Source organism: Ovis canadensis, chromosome 12 (assembly GCF_042477335.2).
Source record: "Ovis canadensis isolate MfBH-ARS-UI-01 breed Bighorn chromosome 12, ARS-UI_OviCan_v2, whole genome shotgun sequence".
Classification (NCBI taxonomy): domain Eukaryota; kingdom Metazoa; phylum Chordata; class Mammalia; order Artiodactyla; family Bovidae; genus Ovis; species Ovis canadensis.
Window position 1 is genome coordinate 16,676,788 of NC_091256.1, and position 15,483 is coordinate 16,692,270.

The 15,483-nt window shown below is 39.0% G+C and overlaps 1 protein-coding gene across 10 annotated transcripts in view; it reads right to left on the bottom strand.

Annotated features, from left to right (window-relative positions):
* LOC138416346 (complement factor H-related protein 4-like) overlaps positions 1-15,483 on the bottom strand; it is a 147,725-nt gene that overhangs the window by 6,487 nt on the left and 125,755 nt on the right. The window lies entirely within an intron of this gene.

The window sequence follows — 15,483 nt, forward strand, 5'->3', positions numbered from 1 at the left end:
ACACAGAAGATCTTGCAGAACGCCAGCTGAGAACCTGACCATGGGAAAAGAATATATAGAACCAGGCAACACTCAGCAAGACAAAAGAAGAAGTGCAAAAAAAGAAGAGAGTGAGTAGAACTGGATCTGCATCTGGGGTCGGGAACTGAAGCAGGGACAGAGCTGCATGGGAGGGCAAATGTTCGTGACAGAGGTGAAGCACTGAGACTGTTGGAGAGTGAAGCAGCTGACCAGCGAGTGTCTGAATGGAATGAGGATCACACAGACAATCCTTGCCAAAGCTGTACCTACACCAGACAGGGATGAAAGTCTCCTAGAAAGTGCTTCAGGTTGGAGCTGGAACATAGAGATTCAAAAGCAATCCCAGGGCAAGGTCTGCTGTTGACTGAAGGGAGATGATGTGAAGGAACCTGAGAGAGGAGAGCACAGTGGGGAATGCTTATGAAGGAAAGCCAGCTAACCTGGAGGCATCATGATACTGCTGAGTCACACGCAGAGGATGGAGCCATCTCTATAGCCTCTCTCTCTGCACATATCAGCACCAGACGGCTGAAACAACACAGGGAGGGTGGTCCTTTAAGGATCTGGCATGCAGAGCAAAAGATGGACCTCAGCCAGGGTAATCTTTAAGTCCCTGATGCAAAGAACAACAAATAATGACCCCAACTGGGGGGCCTGTAAGCACCTGATAGGGTGAAGCAACATTGAAGGACCAGCCAAAGAGACACTCTGATGGCCAGGTGCCAGAAGCTAGGAAACGACTCTAATAGGACCACCGCTTCTGCAGCTGAGTCAGTTGGTTTCCCTGCACGCTTGGCACTGCCAGAGTTTCCATAATTCAAGCAGCTGTGTCACCTCCATGCTCAATCCTCACTGGGCAGAGCTATCAGAAGCTAGAAAGATCCGTAATAGTCACATACCACCGGTGACAATAGCCACAGCTATGTATCCGGGATTGCTATGGTCCCCATTATCCAAGCTCCTGTGTCACTCCCTAGTTCAATCCCACAAGGACAGAGCAAGCAGAGGCTACAAAAATCCCTAAGGGCATCATATTTCCTGCTATCCTAGCCAGTGGCTCCCCTTAGTACCTGGTACTGCCAGGGCTCCTGCAATCTAAACAACTGCATCACCTCCACATTCTGTCCTCCCTGGGGCACACCCAAGTCCTCCAGGGGAGCCTCAGGAGTAAACTCCTGTGGACGACTCACATGCAAAGGTGGAGATAAAACCACAAGTGAAATCCAGGGGCAGGTGGCTAAAGAATAGAACCAAAACATTCCCATCAGTGGTACAAGCTCAAGATTGAATCCACATGATCAACTGGCAGACTTAATGTATCTTTGGAATATATAAAAGACAATGAGAATTCCTGCAAAAGAAAACACACTAGCACTGGCAGATGTGGACATTAGAGCAAGAACATGCAAGAGTAGAACCAGATGAGAGTCTGAGCTGTGGCCACAACAGGTAAGAGACCAGTCCAGAACTGGAGGGCATCCTAAAGAGGTGAGGTGGACTGTGACCCACATTGAGGAAAAGGATGCTTACAGCTGATCCAAGAAAAATATGTATTATTCTTATACCTTAATTTATTTAGAAGTTGCTACCGGGTTTTTAATTTTTTACTTGTTTTTTGCTCTCTGTTGTTGTACCTGTTGATTTTAATACTACAATGAAATCTACTTACACTTTTGAGAAATTGTTTTCACCACACATTTAATTTTCTTTAAATACTTCTGCCTCTACATGGTTTTGAGGGTTGTTTTCCTCTTTAATTTTCAAAGCTTTAAAAAAATTATTTTCACTATTTTCCCACATATATTCTTTTGCTTGCTTTTCTTATTCTTTTTCTGTTGTTTTTCTTTAACATACGTAAAACTTCTTTATCTACCTCTATTTTAATTTGCTTTTCTAGCTTTTCTTTCTTTTTTTCCTTTTCTCACTTTTCCTCATTATGTTTATTAGTTTGTTTTGCTTTAGTTGTTTTATTCCCCTGTTGACATATGGCTTTGGTTTTGTTTTCCAGTTTATGCTTTTAGTCAGATTTGTTAGTAACTAGTTGATATCATTCTTACTTTCCTTTGCTCATTGAATAAATCTCTTATCCTTTTTTTTTCACTGTTTTGGTTTTGTTTATGTGTGTATACATGTGTGTATATTTCCCACTTTTTTGTTAGTACTTGCCTGATTTTGTATCTGTCATTTGTTTGAGGTTTGTAGTTTGTTTCTAGTTTTAGTGTGTTTGTTTTATCCCCTTTAATGCCATTACAAACCACCTGTGGAATCTCACTTCCCTGGCCAGAGATCAGGCCCAGAACCTTTGAAGTGGAAGCACTGACAAGACTCTAGACTGCCATAAAACTCCTAATCCCAGGGAGTACTTATTAGTGAGATTTGTCATAAAAGCCTCCACCTGTATACACCTGGCATCACCCAACTACCAGCAGTATTCAGTGTAGGATGCCTCATCCAAAAAAAATCAAACAAGATAAAAACACAAACCTAGTCATCAGTAAACAAGACTGCCACCTCATACAGCCCTGCCCATCAGAGAGAGAGAGGAAACAAAACAAAACAAAACAAAACAAAACTTGCTTCATTTACCAGAGTACAAACAAAAGTCATGCCCAAAAGAAGCCTACACAAACCACTGGCACAATCTTACACACCAAGGGCAGACCAAAAGGAAGAAAGCATTCAAATTGAAAGCCTGAGAAAAGGAGACATCAAATGCAATAGTGAAAAAAAGAAAAGGTAAAAAATTATTGCTCAAATGAAGGAACAAACTAGAAGCATACAAGACTAAAAAACAAACAAACAAACAAAAACCCTTAAGAGGAAATAGTTCAAATTCCTGAAAAAAATTCAGAATAATGATGGTAAAGACGTTCCAAAACCTTGAAAACAGAATGCATAAAATGCCAAGAAGCAACCAACACAATTAACATAATTACCAAAGATATAGAAGAAATAAAGAATAAACAAACAAAGATGAATAACACAATTACTGAAAATAAAAATACTCTAGAAGGAAATAAGAGTAGAGTAACTGAAGCAGAAGAATGGAACAATGAGCTGGAAGATAGAATGGTTGAAATAGTTGCTGATCACCAGAGTAAAGGAAAAAGAATGAAAATAATTGAGGAGAGCTTCAGACACTTCTGGGACAGTATTAAACACACCAACATTTGAGTTATAGAAGTCCCAGAAGAAGAAGAGAAAAAGAACGGCACTGAGCAATTTTTTAAAGATAATATAGTTGAAAACCTTCCCAGCATGGGAAAGGAAATAGTCAATCAAGTTCAAGAAGCACAGAGAGTCCAACACAGGATAAATCCAAGCAGAAATATGTCAAGACACATACTAACCAACAGAGATTAAACACAAGGAAAGAATATTAAAAGCAACAAGGGAAAAGCAACAAGCAACACACAAGGGAAAGGCCATTCAATTAATAGCTGTGTTTCAGCAGAGATCCTGCCGGCCAGAAAGGAATGGCAGGATATATATAAAGTACTGAAAGGGGAAAATCGACAAGCAAGATTACTTCACCTGGCAAGGATTTCATTCAAAACTGATGGAAAAATTAAAACATTTAGAGATAAGCAGTAGTTAAGAGAATTTAGCACCACCAAACCAGCTTTACAACAGATATTAAAGAGACATATAGGCAATGAGCATAAGACAAAGGAAAGACCTACAAAAAACCTGAAACAATTAAGAAAATGTAAGTGGGGGGTGGTCTTAAGATGGCAGAGGAATAGGATGGGGAGATCACTTTCTCCCCCACAAATTCATCAAAAGATCATTTGAATGCTGAGCAACTTCCCCAAAACAACTCCTGAACACTGGCAGAGGACACCAGGCACCCAGAAAGGTAGCCCATTCTCTTCTAAAGGAAGTAGGACAGAATATAAAAGAGAAAAAAGAGTTAGGGACAAAGACCCGCCCTGGGAGGGAGTTGTGAAGGGGGAGAAGTTTCCAAACACCAGGAAACCCTCTCACCAGTGGGTTTGTGGGGAGTTTTGGAATCTCAGAGGGCAACATAAAGTGAAAGACAGAAAGAAACAAAAAAGTGAAGTTGCTCAGTCGTGTCTAACTCTTTGCGACCCTATGAACTGTAGCCTACCAGGGTCCTCTGTCCATGGGATTTTCCAGGCAAGAATACTGGAGTGGGTTGCCATTTCCTTCTCCAGGAGATCTTCCCTACCCAGGGATCGAACTCAGGTCTCCCACACTGCGGGCAGATGCTTTAACCTCTGAGCCACCAGGAAGAGGGCAACATAACAGGGAGGGGAAAAAAAAAATACAAACCATAGAATATGTGTCTTAACCACAACTCCAAGCAGAGAAATAGCTCAGATGCTCAGGTCTGCCACCAGCAAGAGGGGGAGGCACTTTTGCATTGCTTAAGTTTAAGGACCTGTCCTGAAAGCCCTGAGGACAATCTGAGGGAGCTAACGTGAGATAGCAGTCAAACTGTGGGACAGACAGAGAGAGAAAGGGATAAAAGAGAGAGAGAGAAAAGCTCTAACCTAAGCCACATCCTGGCCAACTCACAGAACAAAGGATTGAGCGAATGCCAAAGGAGAGCTAGTAGACTGCAGACCGGCTCCTCCCCAACCCCCCCCCCCCCCCCCCCACACACACACAGGAGGCAGAGAGGCAGACAGGCGACAGCCAGAGCCAGAAAGCAGGGGGCAATTTTGGCCCCAGAGACGGCATTCTCCACCATACTGGGAGCAGGCTCCCACTTGTTAACCACGTCTTCCTGAGATATTGAATGGCTGACATCTGCCAGGAGGGTTGCAACCTGAGATCACCCCCCAGAGGAGACACACAGCACACCTGAGACGGCGCTCTTGCAGCGCACCCAGTAAACCGAGTGACAGGGACCAGAAAGGTGACAAGACCCACTGCACACCTGGGACAGTGTGCTGGCCAAGCACCTTGTTGCCTGAGCTCCTCGGACCTGGGAAGGGCACAAAATGCAGGCCCAGCCGAGTCTATGCCTTTGTGGAGAAACTGAACCTGAGCAGCTTAGACCAGGGAAGTGCACGCAACCAAGGGCCTGCTTTGGAAAGTTCCCCTTCAAAGCAACCTGGAGTCTGAGCAGTGTAGATCAGGAAAGCACAGGCACCATGAGCTACGGCAACCCAGTGTGGTCCGTACACTGTGAGCACTCCCCACACATGCCAGTGATATTTGTTTGCAGTATTCCTCCCTCCCCACAGCATGACTGCACAAGTGAGCCTAAATAAGTGACCACCTTCACCCCCTTACATCAGGGCAGAAATTACACACTGAAGAGACTTGCAAACAGAGGGAACTGCTCTCGAAGTGACAGGCACAACAGACTGAAACCCTGTAGTTAGCATTGACTAAGCACTGGAAGGGGCCTATAAACCTTGAAAAGACGTATAAGCTGGAGCAAGGAACTATCTGAAACTGAACTGACCCCACACTGCCCTCACCAGCTCCAGAGAAATTCCTAGATATACTTTTACTAGAATCATTTTTAAAAAATTTTTTCAGTTCTTTATTACACCTTTAATTTTTATTTTTATAACCTACTATTACCTTGCAGAAAAGACCCTATTTTTTAAAGCAAATTTCACATATGTATTTTTTATAATTTGTGATTGGTTTTGTATTTATAATGTTGCATTTTTCAGAGTCTAACCTCTACTCTAGATTTTTAATCTTTGCTTTGTGTATCTGTTCTCAATTTTGTACCTTTAAGAATCTAATCTTCAGTACCCATTTTTACTTAGGGGTGTGATTACTGGTTTGATTGCTCTCTCCCCTTTTGACTCTTCCTCTTCTCACCCAGGTCACCTTTATCTCCTCCCTCCCCTTATGCTTCTCTACTTAACTCTGAATCTCTCTGGGTGTTCCGGGCTGTGGAGAACACTTAGGGACCTGATTACTGGCTAGATTGCTCTCTCCCCTTTGGATTCCCCTCTTCATCTATCTTCCTCCTCCCTCTTCTCTTCTCCATGTAACTGTGTGAACCTTTCTGGGTGTCCCTCACTGTGGAGATTCTTTTCACCATTTTTCTAGATATTTTATCAGCAGTGCTGTATGGATGGAGAAGTCTTGAGGCTACTGTAAGATTAAGACTGAAAGCCAGAGGTAAGAGGCTTAAATCCAAAACTTGAGAACACCAGACAACTCCTGACTCCAGGGAACATTAATCGACAAGAGCACATCCAAAACTCTGCATACCTACACTGAAACCAAGTTCCATCCAACAGCCAACAAGTTCCAGAGCAAGATAGATAATGCTATTTCTCCAGCAACACAGGAACATAGCCCTGAGCTTCAATATGCAGTCTGTCCAAAGGCACACCAAACCCATAGACACCTCAAAACTCACTACTGGGCACTTCACTGCACTCAGAAGAGATCCAGCTCCACCCACCAGAACACGGACACAAGCTTCCATAACCAGGAAACCTTGAAAAGTCAAACGTCCAACCACACCCTCAGGGTGCAACCTCCACAATAAAGAGGAACCACAAACTTCCAGCATACAGAAAGGCCACCCCAAACAGAACAATCTAAACAAAATGGAAAGGCAGAGAAATATTCAGCCCATAAAGGAACATGATACATTCCCACAAAATCAAACAAAGGAGGAGGAGATCTCTCTTTTTGAGTCTATCTCAAAAAGAATTCAGAATAGTGATAGTAAAGATGATCCAAAATCTTAAAAACAAAATGGAGTTGCAGATAAATAGACTAGAAACGAGGATTAAGAAGATGCAAGAATGTTTAACAAGGACCTAGAAGAGATAAAAAAGAGTCAGTCAATAATGAATACTGCAATAAATAAGATCAAAAGAACTCTGGAGGGAAACAACAGTAGAATAACTGAAGCAGCAGATATAAGTGAGGTGGAAGATAGAATGGTGGAAATAAATGAAGCAGAGAGGAAAAAAGAAAAAAGAATTAAAAGAAATGAGGATAACATCAGAGACCTCTGGGACAATGTTAAACACCCCAACATTTGAATAATAAGAGTTCCAGAAGAAGACAAAAAGAAAGGCCATGAGAAAATACTTGAGATAATACTTGAAAACTTCCCTAAAATATGGAAGGAAATAGCCACCCAATTCTAAAAAAGTGAGTGGCTCCAAAACAGGATAAACCCAAAAGGAAACACCCCAAGATACATATTAATCAAATTAATGAGGATCAAACACAAAGAGCAAATATTAAAAGTAGCAAGGGAAAAACAACAAATAACACACAAGGGGATTCCCATAAGGATAACAGCTGATCTTTCTACAGAAACTCTTCAGGCCAGAAGGAATTGGCAGGATGTACTTAAAGTAATGAAAGAGAAAAACCTACAAACCACATTACTATACCCAATAAGAATCTCAGTCTATTATGCAGGGGAAATGAAAAGCTTTACAGACAAGCAAAAGCTGAGAGAATTCATCACCACCAAACCAGCTCTTCAACAAATGATAAAGGAACTTCTCTAGACAGGAAACACAGAAAAGGTTTATAAATAAGTATGGATGTGAGAATTGGACTGTGAAGAAGGCTGAGTACCGAAGAATTGATGCTTTTGAACTATGGTGTTGAAGAAGACTCTTGAGAGTCCCTTGAACTGCAAGGAGATCCAACCAGTCCAGTCTGAAGATCAGCCCTGGGATTTCTTTGGAAGGAATGATGTTAAAGCTGAAACTCCAGTACTTTGGCCACCTCATGCAAAGAGTTGACTCATTGGAAAAGACTCTGATGCTGGGAGGGATTGGGGGCAGGAGGAGAAGGGGACGACAGAGGATGAGATGGCATCACTGACTTGATGGACGTGAGTCTGAGTGAACTCCAGGAGTTGGTGATGGACAGGGAGGCCTGGTGTGCTGTGATTCATGGGGTCGCAAAAAGTCCGACACGACTGAGCGACTGAACTGAACTGAAGTGTTAGTCGCTCAGTCATGTCTGACTCTTTGCGACCCCATGGACGGCAGCCCACCAGGCTCCTCTGTCCATGAGATTTTCCAAGTAAGGAGACTGGAGTCGGTTGCCATTTCCTTCTCCAGGGGAGCTTCCCAAACCAGGGATTGAACCTGGGACTCCTGCACAGCAGCCAGATTATTTACCGACTGAGCTACAAGGGAAGATATAACAATTTATAAACTCAAATCCGAAACAACAAAATAAATGGCAACGGGATCATACTTAACAATAATTACCCAAAATGTAAAAGGGGTGAATGCCCCAACCAAAAGACAAAGACTGGCTGAATGGACTCCAAAACAAGACTCCTATATATGCTGTCTATAAGGGACCCCCTTCCAAACAAGGGACACATACAGACTGAAAGGAGAGGGCTGGAAAAAATATATTTCAAGCAAATGCAGACCAAAAAAAGCAGGAGGAGCAATACTCATATCAGATAAAACAGATTTTGAAATAAAGACTATGTAAAATGACAAAGAAGGACACTAAATAATGATCAAAGGATCAATCCAAGAAGAAGATATAACAATTATAATTCTATACGCACCCAGCATAGGCACACCGCAATATGTAAGGCAAAGGCTAACAAGTGTGAAAGGGGAAATTTACAGTAACACAATAATAGTGGGAGACTTTACTATCCCACTCACTCCTATGGATAGATCAACTAAACAGAAAATTAGCAAGGAAACACCAATTATAAATGATACAATGGACTAGTTAGACCTAATGAATATCTTTATGACATTTCACCCCCAAACAACGCATTTCACCTTTTTCTCAAGAGCACATGGAACCTTCTACAGGATAGATCACATACTGGGCCATAAATCTAGCCTTGGTAAATTCAAAAAATTGAAATCATTCCAAGCGTCTTTTCTGATCCCAATATAATAAGCCTAGATGTCAACTATGGGGGGGGGGGAAACTATTAAAAATTCAAATATATGGAGGCTAAACAACATGTTTCTGAATAACCAACACATCATGGAAAAAATCAAAAAATAAATCAAATATGCACAGAAATGAATGAAAATGAGAACAAGACAACACGAAACCTAAGGGATTCAGTAATATCAGTGCTAAGGGGAAAGTTCATAGATTACAAGCTTACCTCAAGTAACAAGAGAAAAATCAAATAAATAACATAACTGTACACCTAAAGCAACTAGAAAAAGAAGAAATGAAGAACCTTAGGGTTAGTAGAGGGAAAGAATGCATAAAAATTAGGGCAGAAGTAATTGAAAAAGAAACAAAGGAGACTATAGCAAAAATCAACAAAACTAAAAGCTGGTTCCTTGAGAAGATAAATAAAATAGAAAAACCATTAGCCAGATTCATCAAGAAACAGAGGGAGAAGAATCAAATCAACAGAATTAGAAATGAAAATGGAGAAAGCACAACAGACAACACATAAACACAAAGGATCATAAGAGATTACTATCAGCAAATTTATGACAATAAAATGGACCACTTGGAAGAAATGGACGAATTCTTTAAAAAGTATAACCTTCCAAAAGTGAACCAGGAAGAAAGATAAAATCTTAACAAACCCATCACAAGCACGGAAATGAAATTGTAATCAGAAATCTTCCAGTAGACAAAAGCCCAAGACTAGATGGCTTGACAGCTGAATTCTACCAAAAATTTAGAGAAGACCTAACACCTATCCTACTCAAATTCTTCCAGGAAATTGCAGAGAAAGGTAAATTGCCAAACTCCTTCTATGAGGCCACCATCAGCCTAATACCAAAACCAGACAAAGATGCCACAAAAACCGAAAACTACAGATCAATATCACTGATGAACATAGATGCAAAAATCCTTAAAAAAATTCTAGGAAATAAAATCCAACAACATATTAAAAAAAAATCATACATCATGACCAAGTGGGCTTTATCCCCGGGATGCAAAGATTCTTCAATATTCACAAATCAATCAAAGTGATAGACCACATTAACAAATTAAAAGATAAAAACCATGTGATTATCTCAATATATGCAGAGAAAGCTTTTGACAAAATTCAGCATCCATTTCCATTTATGATAAAAAAAAAAAACCCAGAAAGCATGCATAGAAGGAACATAACTCAGAATAAAGGCCATATATGATAAACCCATAGCAAATATTGCCCTCAATGGTGAAAACTTGAAAGTATTTTCCCTAAAGTCAGGAACAAGAGAAAGTTGCCCACTCTCACTACTACTATTCAACATAATTTTGGACGTTTTAGCCACAGAAGTCAGAAGAGAAAACATAAATAAACGGAATCCAGATCAGGAGAAAGTAGTAAAACTCTCACTGTTTGCAGATGACATGATCCTCTACATAGAAAACCCTAAAGACACTACCGGAAAATTGCTAGAGCTAGTCAATGAATAAAGTAAAGTTGCAGGATATAAAATTAACACAGAGAAATCCCTTGCATTCCTATACACTAACAATGAGGAAACAGCAAGAGAAATGAAGGAAACAATTTCATTCACCAGTGCAATGAAAAGAATAAAATAGTTAGGAATAAATCTTCCTAAAGAAACAAAAGACCTATACATAGAAAACTATAAAACATTGATGAAAAACTCAAAGAACACAAATAGATGTAGAAATATGCCATGTTCATGGATCAGAAGTATCAACATAGTGAAAATGAGTATACTACAAAAGGCAATCTGTAGATTCAAAGCAATTCCTATCAAGCTACTAATGGCATTTTTCAGAGAACTAGAATAAATCAATCCACAATTTGCATGGAAATACAAAAAAAAAATATTGAATAGCCAAAGCAAGCTTGAGAAAGAAGAATGGAACTGGAGGAATCAACCTACCTGACTTCAGACTATATTACAAAACTACAGTCAATAAGACAGCATGGTACTGGCACAATGCCAAAAACATAGATCAATGGAACAAGATAGAAAGCCCAGAGATAAACCCACACACCTATGGAAACCTTATCTTTGACAAAGGAGGCAAGAATATACAATGGAGAAAAGACAATCTCTTTAACAAGTGGTGCTGGGAAACCTGTCAACCACTTGTATAAGAATGAAACTAGAACACTTTCTAACACCATGCACAAAAATAAACTCAGAATGGATTAAAGATCTAAATGTAAGACCAGAAACTATAAAACTCCTAGAGGAAAACATGGGCAAAACACACTCTGACATAAATCACAGCAAGATCCCCTATGACCCACCTCCCATAGTAATGGAAACAGAAGCAAAAATAAACAAATGGGACCTAATTAAACTTAAAAGCTTTTGCACAATGAAGGAAACTATAAGTAAGTTGAAAAGATAGCCTTCAGAATGGGAGAAAATAATAGCAAATGAAGCACCTGACAAAGAATTATTCTCCAAACTATACAAGCAGCTCATGCAGATCAATTTACAGAAAAATAAATGACCCAATCAAAAAATGGGAACACGTGTACACCCATGGCAGATTCATGTTGATGTATTGCAAAACCAATACAGATTGTAAAGTAAAATAAAGTAAAATTAAAAAAAAAAAAAACTAGGCAACAACAAAAGACAAAAATGCTAAAACTAGTTAATTTGTAAATTATTTTCCTTTTTTCTTTAGGAAATAAAAAATTGAAAGTAACAAAAAAATAAAAAAATGGCCAAAGAACTAACAGACATTTCTCCAAAAAGACATACAGATGGCTAACAAACACATGAAAAGATGTTCAACATTATTCATTATCAGAGAAATGCAAATTAAAATCACAATGAGGTACCATCTCATGCTGGTCAGAAAGGCTGCTATCAAAATCTACAAACAATAAATGCCCATTGGCAAAGTAATGGATAAGTAAGCTATGGTATGTATACACAATGGAATACTACTCCATAATTAAAAAATGCATTTGAATCGGTTCTAATGGGGTGGATGAAAATGGAGCCTATTATACAGAGTGACATAGAAGGCAATGTCACCCCACTCCAGTACTTTTGCTTGGAAAATCCCATGGACGGAGGAGCCTGTAGGCTGCAGTCCATGGGGTCACTAAGAGTGGGACACGACTGAGTGACTTCACTTTCACTTTTCACTTTTATGCATTGGAGAAGGAAATGGCAACCCACTGCAGTGTTCTTGCCTGGAGAATCCCAGGGATGGGGGAGCCTGGTGGGCTGCCATCTCTGGGGTCGCACAGAGTCAGACACGACTGAAGTGACTTAGCAGCAGCAGCATACAGAGTGAAGTAAGTCAGAAAGAAAACACCAGTACAGTATATTAAGGCATATATACAGAATTTAGAAAGATGTTAATGATGGCCCTATATGTGAGAGAGCAAAAGAAACAGGATGTAAACAACAGACTTTTGAACTCTGTAGGAGAAGGCAAGGGTGGGATGATTTAAGAGAATAGCATTGAAACATGTATATTATAATATGTGAAATAGATTGCCAGTCCAGGTTCGATGCATGAGACAAGGGGCTCAGGGCCAGTGCACTGGGATGACTTTGAGGGATGGGCTGGGGAGGGAGGTGGGAGGGGGCTTCAGGATGGGAGACACATGTACACCCATGGCTGATTCATGTCAACATATGGCAAAAACCACAACAATTTTGTAAATTAATTAGCCCTCAATTAAAATAAATTAATTAGTTTAAAAAATGCTATAAGAACATACAGCATTATATTATAATAGTAAAACGCTAATAGTAATATATAAATAATTACTTTAAATGTAAATGGATTAAACTCTCCAACCAAAAGACAAAGATTGACTGAATAGATAGAAAACAAGATCCATATATAGGCTGTCTACAAGAGACCCACTTCAGACCTAGAGACACATACAGACTGAAAGTAAGAGGATTGAAAACGTATTCCATGCAGAGGGAAATCAAAAGGAAGTTGTAGTGGCAATTCTAATTTCTGACAAAATTGACTTTAAAATAAAGAATATTATACAAGATAAAGAAGGGACATTACATAATGATCAAGGGATCAATCCCAAAAGAAGACAAAATTCTAAACATCTATGCACCCAGCATAGAAGCACCTCAGTACATAAGGCAAATAAACAAACGTAAAAAGGGAAATTGACAGCAACACAATAATGGTAAGGGATATTAACACCCCAGTTATACCAATGGGCAGATCATCAAAACAGAAAATTAACAAGCATCGAACCCAGCTCTCCCACATTGCAGGCAGACGCTTTAACCTCTGAGCCACCAGGGAAGATCTCAATAAGGAAACAATCTTAAATGAAACATTAGGTCCCAAGGGACCTAATTGATATTTTCAGCATTGTCCACACAAATCCAAGAGAACACACTTTCTTCTCAAGTGTGCTTGGAATATTTTCCAGGATAGACTATATTGGGGCCAAAAATCAAACCTCAGTAAATTATTAAAAATCTAAATTCTATGAAGCATTTTTTCTGACCACAATACTATGAGACTAGATATTAATTACAGTAAAAAACACAAACACTTGGAGATTAACCAATATGCTTTTACATAATGAACAGATAAGTGAAGAAATCAAAAGGGAAATCAGAGAATTCTTGAAACAAATGAGAATGAAAACATGATAACTTAAAATCTATGGGATGCAACAAAACAGTTCTAAGAGGGAAGTTTGTAGCAAGAAAAAAGGAAAACATTAAATAGACAACCTAACTTTACACCTAAAACAACTGGATAAAGAAGGACATTAAAAGAAAAAAAAAAGTTAGTCAAAGGGAAGACATCCGACAGATCAGATCAGAAATAAATGAAAGAAAATGAAGGAACATTAGTAAAGATTGATAAAACTGGAAGGTGCTTCTTTGAGAAGATAAACAAAATTGTCAATTAGTCAAATCCATCAAGAAGAAATGGGACAAGAATGACATCAACAAAATTAGGAATGAGAAAGGAGAGGGTAACAAAAAACACAGAAATACAAAGGATCATAAGGGGCTACTATGAGCAACTATATGTCAAGAAAACAGACCAACTGAAATAAATCGATCTATTCTTAGAAAAGTTCAATCTACCAAGACTGAACCAGGAAGAAATAGAAATTATGAACAAGCCAATTACATGCACTGAAATCGAAAATGTGATTTTAAACACTCCCCCAAAATTGAAGCACAGGGCCAGATAGTTTCACAGTGAATTTTCTCAAACATTTAGAGAAGAGCTAATGCCTATTCTTATCAAACTCTTTCAAAAAACTGCAGAGGAAGGAACACTTCCAAACTCATTCTACAAGGCCATCATCATCCTAATACCAAAACCAGACAAAGACAACATGAAAAAGAAAATTACAGGCCAATATCATTGATGAAAATAGATGGAAAAATCCTCAGCAAAACTCTAGCAAACAGAATTCAAAAATACATTAAAAAGATAGCACACTATGATCAAGTTGGGTTAATCCGAAGGATGCAAGCATTCTTCAATATACTTGTGTATATCCATCAATGTGATATATCATATTAACAAATTGCAAGATAAAACCATATGGTCATCTCAATAGAGGCAGAAAAAGCTTTTGAAAAATTTCAGTACCCATTTATGATAAATACTCTTCAAAACATGAGCAAAGAAGGAACCTACCTCAACATAATAAAGGCCATATATGAAAAACCCAGAGCAAACATTATTCTCAAAGGTGAAAAACTGAAAGCATTTCTTCTGAGATCAGGAAAAGACAAGGGTGCCCATTCTCACCACTATTAGACAACATTGTTTGGAAGCCCTCGCAACAGCAATCACAGAAGAAAAAGAAATAAAAGGAATCCAGATTGGAAAAGAAGAAGCAAAACTCTCATTGTTTGCAGACAGACGATACTATACATAGAAAATCCTAAAGACATGTTCAGAAAATTACTAGAGGTAATCAGTGAATTTAGCAAACTGACAGCATAGAAAATGAATACACAGAAATCACTTGCATTCCTCTGTACTAACAATGAAACATCACAAACAGAAATTAAGGTATCAATGCCATTTACCATTGCAACAAAAAGAACAAAATCCTAGGAAAATAAACCTAAGAAGACATAAGAGCTGTATACATAAAAGTACAAGACGTTGAGGAAAGAAATCAAAGACAACAAAAAGAGATGGAGAGATATTCCATGTTCCTGAGTTAGAAAAATCAACATTATGAAAAGGACTATACTACCAAATATAATCGGAAGATTCAATGCAATCTATATCAAAATACCAATGTTATTTTTCACAGAACTAGAACAAAAAGTCATAATTCATATGGAAACACAAAAGACCTGAATAGCCAAAGCAATCTTGAGAAAGAAAAATAGAGCTAGAGGAATCAACCTTCCTGACTTCAGACTGACTACAAGGCTACAGGTATCCAGACAGTATGGTACTGGCAGAAAAACAGAAATATAGACCAATGGAACAAGACAGAAAGCCCAGAGAATAACCCATACACCTATGAATTACTTATGTTTGACAAAAGAGGCAAGAATATACCATGGGGCAAATAGAGGGTCTTTCGTAAGTGCTGCTGGGAAAAACTGA